The 14556-nt window shown below is 44.3% G+C and overlaps 1 long non-coding RNA gene across 1 annotated transcript; it reads left to right on the top strand.

The window, feature by feature from the left end:
• Positions 1-1421: 1421 nt before the first annotated feature.
• Positions 1422-8571, top strand: LOC144292749 (uncharacterized). Its single transcript, XR_013360089.1, has 3 exons — positions 1422-1876; positions 3846-3996; positions 4958-8571. It is a non-coding gene; the product is annotated as an uncharacterized LOC144292749 (long non-coding RNA).
• Positions 8572-14556: the final 5985 nt, after the last annotated feature.

Raw genomic sequence — 14556 nt, 5'->3', positions numbered from 1 at the left:
ACCTCTCCCATCGGACAGACTGTGTCCTGTCACTGCTTGTTCACTTGCCTGGATCACCTTCTAGATAGCCAGCTCCTTGAAGAAGGAGCCAGCGCCTGGGATCTGTTTGTTGCTGTGTCCTTGAGGCCCAGCACAGGGCATGGAAAATATTGATTGAATGAATGAATGTAGTGACAAGGGGCTGATGACCTTTTGAGGTCACTGGTTGGCTAACTGCAAAGAGTTACAGCCACTGTACCACATGTACTTGTAGAACCAGAAGAAGGTCTCCAGGAGCTGATCTCATCAACTGTTCTTATCTGAAGCCTTGCAATGGGTATTGAATGGAGGGGAGAAAGAGAATGGAAGAGCTAGCAGGGAAAGTCATGATTCAGAGGTGAGGCCTGGAGGAGAGGAAATGGAAGGCAGGGGGTGGGGGTGTCAACAGGAAATTCCTGTGGGGACCCAGGGGGCAGGTCTTCATTTAGTTCTGACCCGGAAACTGCTGACCAGAGGTCCCCTCCTGACTCCAGTGCTCATAGGCTGGAGGGAGGGAGGCCAACACTATGCTCTACTTTCTATCCAAAGAGAAAGTGTTCAAGAGAATGCAGGGCACATCAAAGGCAGTTTTTGACCAAAGGCCATGTGTAGGCTGAGAGAAGAAATGCTACGGGAGTTCAGACATGTAGTAGACCATTGTAGCCAGAAGTGGTCAGAGAGGGCTTTGTGGGCAAGAAGGGGGGAGGGTCCAAGTTAGCCTCACATGACGGGACAGATTCAGATACATGGAGAGAAAGGAGCAAAGGCAGGGAACAGGGTCTGAACAAAGCATAGAAGTAGAAGAGTACAGCGTGTGCTTCAGAAGAAAGACATTCCTGGCAAACTCAAGAGGGTGACTAGTCTGAGGAAGGGTGAGACGGGGAAGCTGGGATCAAGCCAAGGAGAGCTCTTACTAGTAAGCTGAATTATTATTTTGGATCCATATAGAAACTTATTTTATAAATACTATGTATGAATGAAGGAACATGAAATGAACCGGACGTGAGCAGAAAGACAAGAGATGGCTCTTCTGCTGTTGGAGTCCTCCTGTCCAACCTAGGGACGGCAAAAGACTTTCCACAGTCAGTCTCCCAGATGGGTGGTGCTCACCTCGATGCCTCAGGGCTGGGGAGATGGAGAACTCTGGCTGGGGGTGCGCAGGGGTGGCCAGGCTAAGACTATGCGTGTGGTGTCTGAGACAATGTCTACAGCCAGGTGAAGGTCTCCAAAGATCTCTCTTCTGTCAGCCAAAGGAGGCATTCAGCCAAGGGGGGGGGGGGTAACCTGGTGAGATAAGTCAAATAGCCTATTTCCCTTGGGTGAAACTTTAGGGATGTTGAGAAGGCCCTTGCCTCCCAAGTGCTCACCCCATCCCCTAACTCAGTGCCTGCAATTCCATAACCAAAGTGCATCTCTCAGCTAGGAGTCCTGATGGCTTCCAGAGCTGTGATCAGTCCATTACACCTGAGTGTAAATGAAGGATCTCAAAGTGGGTGTTGACCCGGAGGCTGGAGAGGGAAAGGGAGATGGAACCTGCCTACTCGGGGTGGAAGATCACTGGAGACATGGAAAGTGCTGGAGACAGAGCGCAGAGAGGAGGAACTGGCGTCGTGACAAACTGTGCCAAGGGCAAGCTCCCCGAGTTCCAGCAACTACTCCTGACACCAGCCAGGCTGTCCGGGCATTAACAACAATGTTTCATCCGCTCAGTGAGACCACGGCATCAGCCAGATGATTTACATGACTGCGCCAGGCGGCCCAGTCGGTAGTGGCTGGCGTCTCTAACACATGGGGGAGCTTGGCTAATCTTAACATTAGCCGGTTGCAGAACCTCATCAACAGCTGCCTGCTACAGAGGGTGAGTGATGCCGGTCTCAGGATCGCGAGGAGGCCCAGGGAGTTCAGGAGGATGGAAGTGTTCATTCTTATTATAAAATCCCCTGAGAACAGCAGGCTGTTTAAAGGATCAGTGTGTGGGCCATTTTTCTTCCGAGGAGCTTGCCTTCCAGTCTCATGCTGCATATTTCCCGGTCATAATAGTTTGGAGAAAAATATTGCTAAATGGCTGCATAAACAATTTTAATTGGCCCGGGCTCCCAAAATGTGCTATTTTTGTTCTGCGGCCAAGCTTGCTTTTTTACTAGCTAATTATGCCCAGCATTTAACTTTCGGCAAAAAAACAGGAAATAGGGCATTCATTACTCGAGTGACAACTTTTCAACAAGCCTACATTTCAACATCCATTGTGTAACTTCCTCCCCCTGGCTTACAGTTAGCTGTTCCACCAGGCCTCTGGAAACAACAGCTCCTTGGTGGGGATGGGAAGGGCTTTGTTCAGCCTAAAGGCTACACAGGCCTCGGGAGGGGCTCCCGGGAGCCACCCGGGCCTGTGCTTTGGGGTGGGTCTCCCACCTTCTCCGAGCTCCTCAAAGAAATTCCCTGACTGGGGTTTCCGTTAGGCTGAATTTGCTTCCAGATTCAAGAGCCGGACTGTGCCTGTTGTTTATGCATCACTCCCAATTCCCCTGGGGACTCAGGCCACTCTCAGAGGGACTCTCTCTTGTCCCCCTGAGGAATCACAAAGACAGACAATCTCAGTTTGTTAGACAGTAACTCCTAGAAAGTGCTCTAATGCCATGTCTTATTGCACGAGCCATGTTATTTATTTTATTTTTTAAAAAATTTATTTATTTATTTATTTTAGAGAGAAAGAGAGAGCAAGCTGCACCCAGAGGGAGAGGGAGAGAGAGAATCCACAAGCAGACTCCCTGCTGAGTGCGGAGGCCAATGGGGACTCCATCCCAGGACCCTGAGATCATGACTTGAGCCAAAACCAAGTCAACTGAGCTGCCCAGATGCCCCTAAATTTGTTTTATTTAAAAAGGTTCATTAGAAAGTAGGTCACATGCACAGGAAGTACGCAGAAATTATTAGTATACTGCCCAACGAGTTATCATAAAGTATATAACATGTGACTAGCACCCAGGTCAAGAATATATTATTACCCCATTCATGCTCTTCCCCAACCACGGCTTGTCCAACCTTCCCAAAGTTAGCCACTATGCTGGCTTCCAAGACTATAGTCCTAAATGTTTAATCTTTACATAAACAGAACTACTTATGTGTGTGTGTGCATGAATAGGGCCATGTGCATATATTTTTATGTCTGGCTTCTTTTGTTCTACTTCGCTTTGTTGCTTGTACCTTATTCATTTCCATTACTCTATAGTAATGACTATATCACAAGTTGTCAGTTTTACTATAAATGGACATTTGGGTTGTTTCCAGTCTCGCTACTATGAAAAATGCTGCCATGAACATTCCCATGTGTGTCTTTCAGTGCATATGCACACACATTTCTTTTTTTTTTTTTTTAAGATTTTTTAAATTTATGATAGACATAGAGAGAGAGAGAGAGAGAGGCAGAGACACAGGCAGAGGGAGAAGCAGGCTCCATGCAGGGAGCCCAACGTGGGACTGGATCCCGGGTCTCCAGAACCACGCCCCAGGCCAAGGGCGGCGCTAAACTGCTGAGCCACCCGGGCTGCCCTGCACACACATTTCTGTTGAGAGTCAACTAGGAGTGAACTGCCGGGTCATGCACAGAGCTGGCATGCATATTTGAATTTTATAGCGCCAGCCAAACCGATTTCAAAGGGGTGTGTGTAAGTTGCCACCAAACCCCTTCTTCGGTAACACTTGGAATTATCAGTATTTTTTTATTTTAGCCATAGCTAACTGTGTGGTGGTATCTTAGTATAGTTTTGATATTCCTGTGCTTGACTATTGGGGAAGCTGAGCACTTTTTTGTGTTTATTCATGATTAGATTTAGAATAAGGCGGAGATTGAAGCACGAAATGATTGAAATCTGGAAAACCATATTTTCATGGGAGAAGAGGCTGCCAAAATGTCCACCTCCTGAATCAGCAAGGATCAAGAAGGAATGATGGAATCCCTGCAGCCGACAATTGCACTAGGTAATGCGAGAGAACCCAAACAGCAGATCACCCTATATGCACTGTTAGTGTCTTGCTTTTTGCTCTCAGCAATACCTCTCCACCTCATCTTCCTACATCATTAGATATCTTACATGGCAATTTTTGATGGCCACATTGTATTTCGCTATAAAAAGGTATAATTCATTTGGTCAGTCTCCTGTGATTTCTGGTTTTTACTATTATCAGCAATAATGCACTGAAATTCCTTGGGACTAACTCTCTGGGCACATCTGAAATTATTTGCTAATGCCAGCACCCTTCAAAACTATTGTTTTTTGGAGGCAAATTGGAAAGCACATAGGGACATATAATGAATGAATGAATGAATGAATGAATGAATACGAGCACTGATCCTTCATATATTTTTTTTCTCCTTCCATGAATCTGCCTACCACCTTTCACAGAACTCAGTGGCTTTCCTGAGGGTGAGCTGAAAGGAGTGATAGAGGCAATGGTGTCAGGGTAGATCTAGGCAGTACACTTCCTGCTTTGACTCCTTATGATGAAATTAGTAATTATCATTTATTATTTACTGAACACTTATTTCATGGTGAGCACTGTGCTAAGCATTTCATAGTAGATGTTACCACTTAATCTTTATAACCTTATGACCTGGATGGCTGTTATTGTGCCCATTTTTTAGGTGAGGATACTGAGACGTGGAAAGGCTAAGAGTGTTGCCCGAGCTCATTTAGTAAGTGGTAGAGTAGGAATTGGAATCCAGCTGTCCCGACTCCATACTCCCAGTTCTCAACTATTATACCCCTAATTCTCTGTGCACCTTGGCATTCCAGTGTACTGCAAACCTGTCTTAGGCATGTTGCTAAACTTTACATATAAAATTATTTTGCTGCCAAGTGGCAAATATTATATGGGAAACTGATTTCAGAGATGGCTCTAATTCTTCCTAATACATGCCTTTTGCAATTTGCCTTTGCAGGTTCCTACCCCACACTCAAGAGTGAAGATATCTCTCCAACCCTTGAGCATGAGCTTATCTTGTGATTTGCCTTGGCTCATAGAATGTGGTGGAAGTGATGGTGTGCTTGTCTCAAGTCTAGGCCTCAAGAGACATTGCTGACTTTTGCTCTACCTCTTGGTCCTCGATCATGATGGGAACAAGCCTGTGCTAGCCTGATGGTGAATAAGACATGGAAAGCAAAGCCAGGTCAAAGCCTCAGATATGTGAGAGAGCCCGGCCCAGCCAAGATCAGCCGAGCCTCCTAAGCCAACTTACTATTGAGTGTAGATGTGTGAATGATCCCTCTAAGCCCAGTGAAACCACCCAACTGACCCAGAGACTCGTGAGCAGAATGTCAATTGCTATATGGCACTGAAGTTCTGTGGTTATTTGTTTTATAGCATGGTTGTGATAACAGATAATACCTACTATGGTAGTTATATCTAATGGACAGAGTATTAGCTAGTAGGCTATGACGGTGGAGAGACTCTGGTATAACTTGGCCTCAGCACAGCAAAATGTCAAGCTGTCACCTAAGAAAGATGTCCATTTACTGAAGCGCATGAGAACTATGCTCCAAGAGGATGGACAAGACAATACCCAACTTCATTCCAACAGCAGCCTTTCACTGCTGGACCACTCAGGGATAGTGTGTTGCCATCACTCTCCACTGAGTAAAATTGAAAGTTGCATTTTGATCACAAGCTACATGTCATAGTGTTCATATATTGGTTGTGCTAGTTAACTTGGATTTCTGTCCCTTGCAACCGAAAGAGTTCGGGTTCCAGGCATGGGAGCATTTGAAAAACTACAATGTCTCCCCTCCCATCTGATGCTCATGGTCTTGAGGAGTGTGGCTGAGGAAGCAAGCTGGAACCTCTAAAGCACATCAAAGAGCAGGCTGCTTGTTCCCTGTGTCAGCTTTCTTACAGAGAGGTCTCCTCCCAGAGCTGGCCCAGGTGTAGACCAAAGAAGACAATATTTCTCCATAACAAATCACCTATGCCAACTCCTATCCCTGCCCCAAGGCTACCAGCCTCCTGTGTCTTCAGACTGATAACTGGAATTCCGTGGTGCCTCCTTTCTATACGCCGGCTGAACAATGTTCATACTCTTGGCCTTTTTCTTATTCCTTTATACACTTCTGTTTCAGTTATTCATTGTTGCATACCAAACTGTCCCAAACGGAATGACATAAAACAATCAGCATTTTTTTCTTCTATTTGTATGTTCCACAGGTCAGGAATTTAGAGATGGCGTGGTGGGATGGATTGTCACCGCTCCTGGAGAGCTGGACCTTCAGCTGGGAGGACTTGAATGGCAAGTGCTAGAGCCACCTAAAAGCTTCTTCCTTCACATAAGCCTAGTGCTTGGGCTGGGGACTATTGACACCAACACGTAGCCTGTCCAGAGTATGATAGCTTCATGGCAGTCGGGCTTTTTATGGGGTAGCTCAGTGCTCCAAGAATGAGTTGAAAGCTGCATGGCCTTTTATGGCTTATCCTCAAGACTCATATATGCCTTCACATCTCTCATACTCTATTGGTTGAGACCATCACGAGTCTGCTTAGATCCAAGGGGAAAGTAGGTAGATTTCAATTCTTGATGGGACAGTTGTCAAAAAATTTGTAGCCATGTGTTAAAACTGCCATACCTTAGATTTATCTATCCACTGCGTCAATTACTGAGAGCCTTTATTTTGTGTAAGAATCTTTTCGTTACAAGGAAGAAAAAGAATTCCAGCTAGCTTAGGAAAAAAATAGATATGGGTAATTTATTTTAAGAATGTGATGGTATCTCACAGAACACCCCAAGGATGTCACTATAGTACGACTGCATGCTCAGGGCCAGTAGGTGCTAAGGCGTTAATGAGGCAAAGTCATCCCCACTGACGTATCCCCATTCCTGGGCAGTGATGCCCTAGTCCTAAAGGAAGGAACTAGAGGCCTCAGGGGGAGTCACTAAAGGGAGGGATGGAGCATTGTGGCAGGCCTGTCACACACAACAGAGAGGAGGCCAGAGTAGGGGGCTGGTTGTGTCTTCCCAGGTGGGAGTTGGAACACTGAGCATCTAAGGGGGAGCCCTTCCATCCCTAAACACTCGGGTGTTTATTCTAGAGGGTCATCTTTCATCTTTCCTCCCCCCTTCTAACCCTCAGGCTGACTCACTACCCCCAGCCTAGCAGATTCAGTCATTCGTTAATTCAACGAATGTCTATCGGGTCTCTTTGGTGTGCCTGGCCCTATGGCAGTGAACAACACACTCAGGAGCCTGACGAAATGAAGAAATGCTCCGACCTGTGACCCGGGAGCCCTGATTCTGTCAATCACTCTTTAAGTAACTTTGGACATGTACTCCATCTTCCATGGTCCTCAGTTACCCTATCAGTCAAATCACGGCCTTGACCTTGAAGACCACCGAGGTCCCTTCAGAATCCCCCAGAAGAAAGATGATGCTGGCAGGGCAGGCACTCCAAAAATTTCAGTCCTCAACCTCAAGTTTATTTTCTGTCTTTTGCCTTTACTGCTGGCTGGCTTACTCCTGCTGTAATTTATTTAACTGAGCCGTGCTGAGCAGTTTGGAGCTGAGTTTGCATGAATCACTGTCCATAAAATCAAGTTAAGTGGATTTCATTCCACACAGCGCACCTGTGTATATACTCGGGGAGAAGAAGCTGGATTTTCTTGGCTCTTCCAGACCACTGTTGGAATTGCTTCCTTACAGATACACCATTCACCCTGTATTTATAGTCCATTGTTATAACAGCCTCCTTCAGAGACCTGGAAGTAAAGTGTTGGATGCAATTTTCCCTTCAGATCATTTTATATAGCTGTCCGGTTTCTCTGTCTAGTAGGGAGGCTGGCATCGATTCCCTCTATTTTATCAGAGTTGGCAAATACCAGATTCAACTTCATTCAGTCATTCAACAAACATTTATTGAGTGTTACATGAAGTTATACGGAGCTATGAACGGGGATGAGGGTTCAGGGGGAGTGTCATGCCGCTCAAAGACCCTAAGAACTACATGATGTGTTAGGTAACGTCAATGTGAGAGCATGACAAGAGGCAGAAAACAGGAAATTCCACGTGTCGGTTGGAAGAAGAAATGAACAGAGGTGAGTGACCTGGGAAGGATCATGGAGAGTTTGGGGAGGATATTGAGCTTGCGTGAGCGATTCCTTTTTGGACCACTCCCTATATTTCCCCACCTCCCATCCCCACTTGACAGAACCAGTGCTAGATCCTTTCAGTTCACTGTATTGTAAAAGGATGCAATCGGGGGTGGGGTGTGGGGTGGGGAAGAGGTTTGAGCAGAGATGAGCATTTGCGGGAAGAAATGCCCAAAGGGTCTGCTCTGGTGCTTGTGAAAATACTTTTTTTTTTTTTTTTTTGGAGCCACTGTGAGGGATTATAAAGGGATTTATTTCATATTGTAACACAGCCAAAAGCACAGGCGGACTGTGACTAAAATGGCGGTGTGAGGGACTGGCTATTTGGATCTTTGTTCTTATTTTCTACCTTACCAGAAAATGTACAATTTTTACCCTGCCATCAAATAAACATTTCACAATTTTCCTGGCCGATTTCAAAAACGCTATTCCATCTACCCTCTGGGATTCTGAGAGACATATTGAGATGTTGGGGAAGGGCATACGGGACCTCCCTCCTGCCCTGACACTATGCTGTGGACATACCATCCTTCTGAGAAAATGGAATTGCTTGAAAAGGCTTGAAGCTCTCGCTGCACCTGTGTTTGTATCCAGGCCACAAGCAAAATTTGCTTTGCTTAATGGGTTCTGTTTGTTGTGCTGTCTTGGGATAAGATGTGCTCACATTTCCCCAGCAGTTATTTGGGGAGCTTGAGTGCCCAGATGGTGCTTTAGGCTGGGTGGTCTTTGCCAAGAGACCCTGGACAGCGCCACTTCTGCCCTGGAGGAGTAGTACAATGGTCCACTGAGCAGTGCTGTCCAAGCCAAATATAATGCCATATACATACTTTTTAAATTTCTAGTAGTCACTTAAAGTAAAAAAAAAAAAAAAAAAGCAGGTGAGATTAACTTTAATAATATGTTTATTTTATCCAATATATCTAAAATATGATCATTTTGTCATACATTAATCTGAAAACGATTAATGAGATATTTACACTCTTTAAAAAAAAAAAACAAAGTCTGTATCTTATACTAAAGCACATCTTGATTCAGACTACCCATGTTTCAAGTGGTCAATAGCTACATATGGCTAGTGACTACCATATCAGACAGCATAGGTCTAGACTTCTCTTCTGATCTTTCTGCAGACCCCTTGAAGTCCTAGAGGGTCTTTTCTTTCAATCTTTATAAGCAATGAAGAGCCCAACCCTTTGGCTTTGGGTAGGAATGGCTCCCTATTTAACTCTCCAACTGTATAATTGTCTCCATTACTCTAGGAGATAGTCTGGTGAATTCAGGGACCTTCCATTACGGTACCTATCACTCCCCAGCCCTGTTTTATGTTTTATTCATACTTTGTGTTTCATGCTCTGGCCCTTTCTGTACTTTATCCTTTTAAAAATTACCTTTCCTGGGTGGCTTTTTTCCCTTCAGAGACTTCGTCAGGGCTCAGTGAATAATGGTGATAAGGGCTATTGGGACTCTTCTTGGGTACTTGCATGCGCCAACCCGCTTCAGAATTACAGATGATACATGGCCATGGCACAGGACAGCAAGAGCATTGGAGCTAGAAAGAATGTAGAGAGCTCCTAGTCTGTTGTTTTAAACTGAAATACAGTTTGCAGAAAATAAAATTAACTGTGTTCAGTGTATAATTCTGAGATATTTGGAACATTTGCAACCATCACCTCCATCTAGTACTAAGACATTTTCATCACTCCAGAGGAAGCCCCATCCCCATTGAGCCTTCACTCCCCAGTCCCCCCTTCTTCTAGCTCCTGGTAACCACTGCTTTCTGCTTTCTGTTTTATGGATTTGCCTGTTCTGGATATTCCATGTAAATAGATCATGGAATACATGACCTTTTTCATCAGGCTTCTTTCACTTAGCATCATGCTTTTGAGATTTGTCCATGCTGTTGCATGTATCACTACTTCATTTCTTTTTATTGATGAATAATATTCCACTGCATGTATATACCACGTTTAGCACATCCTTGCTAACCCTTATTTTCCACCATTTGTTTTGTCTTTTTTTTTTTAATTATAGCTACCTAGTGGGTATGAAGTGGTATCTCATTGTGCTTTTTAAAAGGGGGTTTTAAATTAATAAGCTTACATTTTTAAATTAAATTTTTAATTTTTTAAAGCCGGTCCAGGTTCACAGCAAAATTGAGCAGAGATTCCAGAGTGTTGCCATCTACCTCCTGTCCCTATACATGCACAACCTTCCTTGCTATGATGTCCTCCACCACAGTGGCACATGCTAACAATTGATAGTCCTACACTGACACACCATAATCACTTAGAGTCCATAGTTTCCATTAGAGCTCACCCTTCAAGTTGTAGATCTTCTGGGTTTTGATGACTATACAATGACACACATCCCACCATTGTAGTATCATATAGAGTAGTTTCACTGCCCTAAAAATCCTCTGTGATCTGTTTCATTGTGGTTTTTATCTGTGTCTCCCTAGTGACACATGATGTTCAGCATTGGTCTAGTGGTTTTTCTGTAGCGCCTTGAGAAGCCCCCTGAGGGATCACCGTGGTAAGGAAGAGGAGACCCATCAGTGCCTCCACGCCCACCTCTACCACAATCACTCGAGTTGTGTCTAATGGGCATGTTTGACTTATTCAATACTCCATTTGAGCAGGGGGTTTTGAGGCTAACATAAATTTGGCAGTCATTTACCTTATCTTACATTTTCCCATCTCCATTTTACATATGACACAACTGAAATCACAAGAAGCAAAGCTACTTGGCTAGTGCCTTGAGATTGGCAACCTCCAAAACAGTAACAGAGCCCTACTTTTCTGATTCCTGGTCCTCTTCTCTCTCAACGCTATCGCCCTGTCATCAATAACAACAATCACGGTGACTACCACATAGTAAATGCTTACCATGTGGTAGGCACTGTGGTGACACTGTCACGTAACCCTCTCAGAATAACTCTAGAAGGTTCATGCCATCATAAGGCACATAGGACACTTAGGATGGATGTCTTCACCAAGGCCTGCCAGACTCCTCTCCAACCTCATATCTGCCCCCTTTCCACTCCAGAATTCTGCTCCAGCCACACCATGTTCTTGTTATTCTGTGCAAAGACCACCATATCGCAGCCTCAAGGCTTCTCATCACTCTGATCTCCTGTCCCACTAACTGATAAACTCTTATAGTGGCTTAAATAAAAGAGTTATTACTCTGTCACCCAAGGGAGGTCTGGAAGTAAACAGACCTCTGACTTGGGAGGTCATCAGAGATCCAGGCTACTTTTTTCCTGCTCTATCACCTTAGAGCATAGCATTTATTTCAATGGTTCAAGATAGTGTGGACCACTAGCAACTTTACCTGTGTTCCAGGCAGTAGGAAGGAGGAAGGGGGGGAGGGCCAAAATGGAGCACTTCCCAGCCCAGTTAATTTCTTCTCAGCAGCCTTCCCAGAGGCCCCACCAAATGCCTACTTACATCTCACTTGGCCTCAGTTAATCACAAGAGAAGCTGGGAAAAGAAATATTTTTAGTTTATCTTTCGTCATACCTAATAAAATTTGGGTTCTATCCTCAAGAATAAGAGGAGTACGGATACTTGGAGATACCTAGAGTCTACCACAGATGTGTATTGGAAGTACTTTTTTAAAAAAGATTTTATTTATTTATTCATGAGAGACACAGAGAGAGAGAGAGGCAGAGACACAGGCAGAGGGAGAAGCAGGCTCCATGCAGGGAGCCCGACATGGGACTTGATTCCAGGTCTCCTGGATCATGCCCTGGGCTGAAGGCAGCATCAAATCGCTGAGCCACCCAAGCTGCCCGGAAGTATTTTTAATAGTAAAAATTTGGAAATAATATAAATAATCTGAAAAACATGATTGCTCAATAAATGAACTGATTCATTAATATCATGCATGCTTAAGTAGTACATGTTAGAAGAATATTTAATGACATGGTAAAATGTTTATGATACTATATTGAGTAAAAAAGAAATGATTGCTTTTCTAAGAAAATAATTAACAGAGTGTATAAAAACCATGAAAGAGGAGGGTATCTGGGTGGCTCAGTCAGTTGTGTCCAACTCTTGATTTTGATTCAGGTCATGATCTCAGGGTCATGAGATGGAGCACTACATCGGGCTCCACGTTGGTTGTGGAGCTTGCTTAAAATTCTCTCTCCTTTTTCCTCTCCCCCCACCTCACACTCTCTCTCTTAAAAAAACCCAAAAACCAAAAACATAAAAGAGGAACAGCTACTTGATATTATAAAAGAATTATGGTGCTCCAGTTATCTTTTGAAAAGAGTCCTTATCATTTGGTGATGTATTTACGAGTGAAATGCTATGATGTCTGAAATTTGCTTTACAGTGGAGGAGGAACAATGCTGGGGTGGGGGTACATAGATAAAACAAGAATGGTCATATGTGGATAATTGTTAGCGCTGTGACTAGAAAATGGAGGTATGTGACCCTATTTTCATTTTTTTAATGCACATTTGAAACTTTCCATAATACATTTTTCTTAAAAAGGATTAAGTACAGGTCATTTAACCTCTGTCTCATTTTTTAAATGGACTAATAATAATAATTAGTTCACAGGGTGGGGTGGAGATTAAATGATATGATAGGATATGTAAAAATACTTTGAGATGAATAAAGGCAGTCAGATGCCAGTTACTCCCAGCAGGATGGAGCTAGCATACAGCCAAGTTTGAAAAAAGCCAGAATCTCTGACTCTGCTTCTCTGGAGTCTTTCACTCCCTACTTTACCTTCCTTGCTAACCCCCACCTTCACTCTCACCAGGGGCGGCAAGGAGGATGTGGGACAGCTAGGTGCAATTCACAGCCAATGATGAGGCAAGTTCCATTATTGGATCTCCCAGCCTCCACTGCCACCCCTGTAAGTACCTACCTTGCTGGTCTATGCATGAGGTCAATAGGCCACTATGCACAGATGTCACCCATTCAACTGGCACAGGCTGGGTCACGCTCACAGTGCTCCACCAACTGGCTGTGCAGCCTCGTGCAAATGACTACCCTCCCAGGGCCTCGCTGTCCCTTCTGTCCGAGGAAGAGACTGAACACATTGTTTCCAAGGATACTGTGCCCTTGATGTTTTCACAAGACAAATGTTAATAATATAATAACAACAGCTGACATTTGTCAAGTGCCAACTATGAACGAGGTGTAATACCAAGCACCTTATAAGCTTTAATTCATGTAACTCTTACAACCTTTATAAGGCAGGGTCTATCATTATCTCCTTGTTACAAATGAAAAGTTAGGCTCAGAGAGGGTAAATCACTTGCTTGAGGTCACAGAGCGGGTAGGTAGTAGAGCTGGGTTTTGAACTCAGGTGGAATGCCGCCAGAGTTTCTTAAACAGAAGGAGCAGACTGTGTGGCATTTAAGCACAGCTCTGTTAAGCAGGCAGCATCTATCATACATTTGTCACGTTAAATTCTGGAGTCCCTGACAAAACCATGGGTCTCTGAAACTCACGAAAGAAGACTCCAGTATTTCTCCCAAGAAGACCCCAGTATTTCTCCCATCCATGAGCTGTTCTGGGCGTCCATTGTTAAGGAGACCTGGACTGATGGTCAGTTGGCATGGATCAGTTTGGTCCTATGGGTTGTTTCCCACTGCGACAGCTTTGGTTAGCCCACTCCACTGTGTACCAGTTGTCAAATATTTAATATTGCCCCAGGAGAGAGAACTGTCTTGTTTGTAAGGATTTTAAAGTTGGACAGTCTTCTCAGAGGAGTCTGGAAGATTCTCAGAAAATGATCGACAGCTCTCTGGCCTGGGTAGATAACCAGGCCATCCACTTGATGGCCCTTCAAAGTCCTGCACAGGCCCCAGAATCTCATCAACAACACAGCTAGATTGGCCACTCTTGTTTGGAGACAACGATAAGTCAAAACCACAAAGATGAGTCCAACACAAAGTTCTACAGTGGAAACGTGTTTCTGCCAGCCCAGCTTCACCATTCCCAAGGTTTTTATGCCTTGGTATTCCTTCAGAGAACGAGCTCTCCTCTCCACTTCCTTTCTTGGTGGGACCACCCATTGTGGTGCCTCATCCTCCCAGGCCAAGGGAGGGCCACGGGACCCAGTCAGGCTGCTCAGATGCTCTCGGAATATGAATCCTGGATCAAAATACACAAAGACAGGAAGTAGCACAGGTGCATCCCCAAACAACACCTTCAAGAGAGCAAACTCCAAAAATTTTTTTTAAAAATTTAAAAAAAAAGAGAGAGAGAGAGCAAACTCTGGTTTCTAACATTTCTGAGACCCAGCATTTTAGCCTTTTTTGTCACTTACACCTCCTAACCTGACAGTACTTTTATTTCCTGAAGTCATCCAGAGTCTGCTTCTGTAGCCTGTAACAAAAACAATGACAACAAAACAAAAACAAAACCAAAAAGCCCTCTTTCT

Source organism: Canis aureus, chromosome 21 (genome assembly GCF_053574225.1).
Source record: "Canis aureus isolate CA01 chromosome 21, VMU_Caureus_v.1.0, whole genome shotgun sequence".
In the NCBI taxonomy this organism is placed as follows: Eukaryota; Metazoa; Chordata; class Mammalia; order Carnivora; family Canidae; genus Canis; species Canis aureus.
This window is presented reverse-complemented; position numbering and strand designations above follow the sequence as displayed.